General features: G+C 37.0%; 1 non-coding gene across 1 annotated transcript; it reads left to right on the top strand.

The window, feature by feature from the left end:
• Nucleotides 1–242: 242 nt before the first annotated feature.
• LOC111719720 lies at nt 243–433 on the top strand. Its single transcript, XR_002769725.1, has one exon. It is a non-coding gene; the product is annotated as a U2 spliceosomal RNA (small nuclear RNA).
• Nucleotides 434–5,103: the final 4,670 nt, after the last annotated feature.

Here is a 5,103-nt window from a genome sequence, read left to right as displayed (position 1 = left end):
TTTCTGGGTGCCGGGAAAAGGGCTTCTTTTGCGAAGAAAGTGGTAGAATTTGTTAAAATTCGGCTTTGTGGCGCGTTTATAGTAATTGGAGAGTTTGTGAGCGCGCGCAAGATTGGCGCGGAGCTGTCGGTTCTGTGGTGGGAGTCGTGGGAGGAAGATGAGGCTTGTCGCAAGTGTTTGCTCGCCGCGTGTGTAAAAGGGAGCGGATTGTGAGGGGCAGGGGAGCGCGGGCGTTGTGAGTTATCGCTTCTCGGCCTTTTGGCTAAGATCAAGTGTAGTATCTGTTCTTATCAGTTTAATATCTGATACGTCCTCTATCCGAGGACAATATATTAAATGGATTTTTGGAGCAGGGAGATGGAATAGGAGCTTGCTCCGTCCACTCCACGCATCGACCCGGTATTGCAGTACTTCCGGGAACGGTGCACCTCCCTCTGGGAGAATTTCATAGTACTAATGTCAGTCTTAAATTAATTTAGTTTGTGGAGTTATTGGTGCATTACGTCTTACTGTGGCTTAGTAGTTTAGTTTGTTATTTCTATCGCACAAGTACGAATGCTTTGTGTTTCTTTTGCAGTCTAAAAATGATTAGCTAGGCAGCCATTGAAAAGATCTTGTGTTATTTTCCGAGAGAACTGTGATTTTAGTTTTTGATAGATTACTAAGGATTTTAGTTGATTTCTTAAGAAAAATCCTTGCCCGCGTGTTGCTCCCTATTTAAGGCCAAACACCAGCACTCTTGCTAAATTAAAAGAAGTCAGATTATATTTTCCTAGTTTTTCTCTAGCTGTGCTGTTTTAAATCGAAAAAATAGTATCAAATATTTGCTTTACTTTTTTTTTTTTACGTAACATATGCATGGGTAATCTTTCAACATTGACCTGTTCCAACTTTTCCTCTTCTTCCCCCCCACCCCTGTTGTCCTATAATACATGTTAAATATGTTAAATACATGTTAAATCTAATATATGCTGCACAAGAAAAATCGGATCTAGAAAGAAAAAAAAAAAAAAAAAAAAAACCTGAGAGAAAACAAGAAATGCAAACAAACGATAATGTGAAGAGTGGAAATGCTATGTTGTGTCCACACTCATTTCCCATAGTTTTCTCTCTGGGGTGTAGCAGATTCTCTTCATTACTGAACAATTGGAACTGGTTTGAATCTTGTTGAAGAGAGTCACATCCGAGTTGATCATCATATAATCTTGTGTAATGATATATCCTCAAGGAAAAGGCAGATTTTATAGCAAAAGTGTTCTTGTACTGTTGGTTGGTATTTTTAGTTAAGTAATTTCATCCAAAATTGCTATTGATTGTTCTTCAAGGATGGTCTGTAGTGTGCTTTCTAGAGCCCCCAAATTGGGGTGCCAAAATGTACTATGCTTTCTAAAGCCCCCACCCTGGGGTACCAAAATATACCGTCCATTCTAGCTCCCTGGGACTAGCCTGAGGCCTTGGCTTAGTGGAGGAGTGATGAAACAGGGACCCATGAGGCTAGTCAAAGATGGAGTCCATTTATTTCAAGTCCTCTCAGCCTCTAATTACCTTAGTACAATTACATCATGGCAGCATACTGAGCATGTGCTAACTATAGTACCATTATATCATCACAGCTCACTTCGAAAGTGTTAACTCTAAGCATCCTGCTATTGATATGTAAATGCATCTTTAAGTATTTCTGCTTCAAGTAGAACATAGGTGGTCAAGCCCCCATTGACTTCTCAGGAAGGGTGAGACACCCCAAGTGGAGATGGGGAGCCAAACCAGATTTGTCAGCAGTGTCTTATACCTTACCCACAGTTCTGTCACTGTCTGTGCCTCTCTACAATGGCCATTCTTATAGATGCTGCAATGACAAGCAAAAAGCAGAAGGTAAAACATAAGAGGAAGATCTGCCTTTTGCTCTTGGATTAGTTAAGGCTATGATCGGTGTTATCAGGAACCAAAAAGCTAGGGTTTGGGGGCACAGGTACTCACGTCCATTTACTGTTCTGAGCAGCTAGTATTTTAGAAAATATTTTGGCTGGGGGTTCCTAGATAGGAATAATGCATCATTCCTGTAATTAATACATATCCAGCAATGATCAGCTGAGACTATTACAACCATAGTCCCAACCCCTCAGGAAATTGGGTTGGAGAACTTAAAATGACTTAGAATGAGAACTTAAAATTTCTTAAAATTAAGAAATCCCAAAACTCCTTTTGGACTCCTTAAAAAACCCTTGTCTCCTTCCCTCCTTCATAAATTAAGAGTGGAATCTCATGCAAGACTTCTGTCTCCCTGCTCCTGTCTTTGATATATTCCTTTAACAAACAGTTGCAAATATGTCAAATAAGAAAGCAAACGTTTAACTTGTTTTGTTCAAGGCCAAACACTTTGGATGCGAATCCTGTGTGGCAGAGTCGACTTTAATAAATTCTCCAATTGAAATTTAATATTTCTCTGACGAACAGGATGATTTCAGAAAGGCCTGGAGAGACTTACACGAACTGATGCTGAGTGAAATGAGCAGGGCCAGGAGATCATTATATACTTCAACAACAATACTATATGATGACCAGTTCTGATGGACCTGGCCATCCTCAGCAACGAGATCAACCAAATCATTTCCAATGGAGCAGTAATGAACTGAACCAGCTATGCCCAGAAAAAGAACTCTGGGAGATGACTAAAAACCATTACATTGAATTCCCAATCCCTATATTTATGCACACCTGCATTTTTGATTTCCTTCACAAGCTAATTGTACAATATTTCAGAGTCTGATTCTTTTTGTACAGCAAAATAACGTTTTGGTCATGTATACTTTATTGTGTATCTAATTTATATTTTAATATATTTAACATCTACTGGTCATCCTGCCATCTGGGGGAGGGGATGGGGAGAAGGAGGGGAAAAATTGGAACAAGAGGTTTGGCAATTGTTAATGCTGTAAAGTTACCCATGCATATATCCTGTAAATAAAAGGCTATTTAAAAAAATTTAATATTTCTCAACTCATCTCTATATCTTGGCACAAGACTAATATCTTCCTAATGATCTCTAGTATTATGTTAGATCTCATAAGTCAGAAAACAGAAAATTAGAGTTTTTGCACTATCAGAAATCCCAGTTTCTGCAAACACTGGGAGCAGCAAAGCTAAAAAAAATAATCAAACAAAAAAGAACAAAGAAGAGGGAGGACCCAATTGGAAGTGAGTAATTTGTGTGATATAATGTATGACAACATTATATGTTGGATGTATTTGTTTGCTTACCTATAGAAAAATCAGTTTCATTTTCTTTTTAGTTATTCTCAAACTGTAGTCAACCAACCAAAAAGTATCTCTTCGGAAATTAAATGTTGTATGTGAGAAAGATTGTGTGAAAGTGCTTATATACAACTTATTGTGTATCTAATTTATATTTTAATATATTTAACATCTACTGGTCATCCTGCCATCTAGGGGAGGGGGTGGGGGGGGGTAAGAGGTGAAAAATTGGAACAAGAGGTTTGGCAATTGTTAATGCTGTAAAGTTACTCATGTATATATCCTGTAAATAAAAGGCTATTAAATTAAAAAAAAAAGTGCTTATATACAGAAGATATACAAAATAACAAAGTTATCTTAGGAGTGACACCTTCCCACTTTTTAGCTGAGTTGCAGAATGGGACTTAAGTTTTCCACATAGTCAATGAGTGGGATGGAAGCAGGAAAGAGGGCTACTTTTGTTGAAATTATACTTATTTGATACAAGGTAGGGTTTGGAGGAAATGGGGCAAGTGGGTAATAATTGCAAAAAGAAAAGAAAGAGAAACAATGAACCATTTAGACAAAGTGTGCTATAAAAACAGAAGGCAGTTCAGCTGGAAGAAAGACAAGCAAGTTAGCTTTGTAAAAATTGTTACAATTTTACAATTTGCAAAAGAATAGTGTATTGCAATTTAGGAGGGCATAGGCAATCCAATATCATTTCTTATTTGTATGTGGAAACATTCATACTCATTGATGTTAGTTAAATTCATAATAATACACAATAAACATTTTTAAGTGTGGTGTGGGAGAGGGCCTTGGAAAGGCTTCCTGTAGAAGTGGTGCCAGAGCTGAGTCTTGAAATAAACAGGAAATATAAAAAATGACAGGTAAAACTTCAGATTAGTTAAAATGACAGGTAAAGATAATGATAAATGTTGGAGGTTATGAAAGAAAATTGGAACACTAATGTACTACTCGTGAACATGTAAAATGATTCTATCATTCTGGAGAGTAATTTGGGACTATGCCCAAAGGACCATCAAACTATACATATTTTGATCCAGCAGTGTCACTATTGGGTCTGTATCCCAAAGAGATCTTAAAAGAGGGAACAGGACTCAGATGTGTAAAAATGTATGTAATAGCCCTTTTTATAGTGGCAAGGAACTGGAAATTGATGTCTATTAATTGAGGGATGGCTGAATAAATTATGGTATATGAATGCAGCAAAATATAATTGTTCTGTAAGAAATGATGAGCAGGCTGATTTCAGAAAAGACTGGAAAAACTCGTGAACTCATGGTGAGTAAATCGAGTAGGAGCAAGAGAATATTAACAATGTACATAGTTACAATAAGATTATGTGATAATCAACCACAATGTATTGGGTTCTTCTCAATAATGTGGTGATTCAAAGCAATTCCAATAGACTTAGGGTGGAAAATGCCATCCAGAGAGAGAAGTATGGAGACTGAATGTGATTCCAAATATAGTATTTTCAATTTGTTGTGTTTTTTTCTCAATTTCCCCCCTTTTTGATCTGATTTTTCTTATACCACATGCTAAAAACAGAAATATGTTTAGAAGAATTGCACATATATCAGATAATCTATATCAGATTACTAGCTGTCTTGTAGAGGGAGGAGATAAAGAAGGGAGGGAGAAAGTTATGGTACACAAAGCATTACAAAAATGAATGTTGAAAACTATCATTAAGTGTATTTGGAAAATAAAATATTATTGAAAAAAAATTTAAATGCCAGGTTAAAAAATAATGTATTGTAGTCATGGGAGAAAGCCCTGCAGAGGTCCAGAGAGAGCAAATGAGTGTACAGCGAGCAACTTAAGGAGTTGACTGAGTGCAGA

The sequence above is a fragment of the Sarcophilus harrisii genome, chromosome 3, assembly GCF_902635505.1.
Source record: "Sarcophilus harrisii chromosome 3, mSarHar1.11, whole genome shotgun sequence".
NCBI classification, from domain to species: Eukaryota; Metazoa; Chordata; class Mammalia; order Dasyuromorphia; family Dasyuridae; genus Sarcophilus; species Sarcophilus harrisii.
This window is presented reverse-complemented; position numbering and strand designations above follow the sequence as displayed.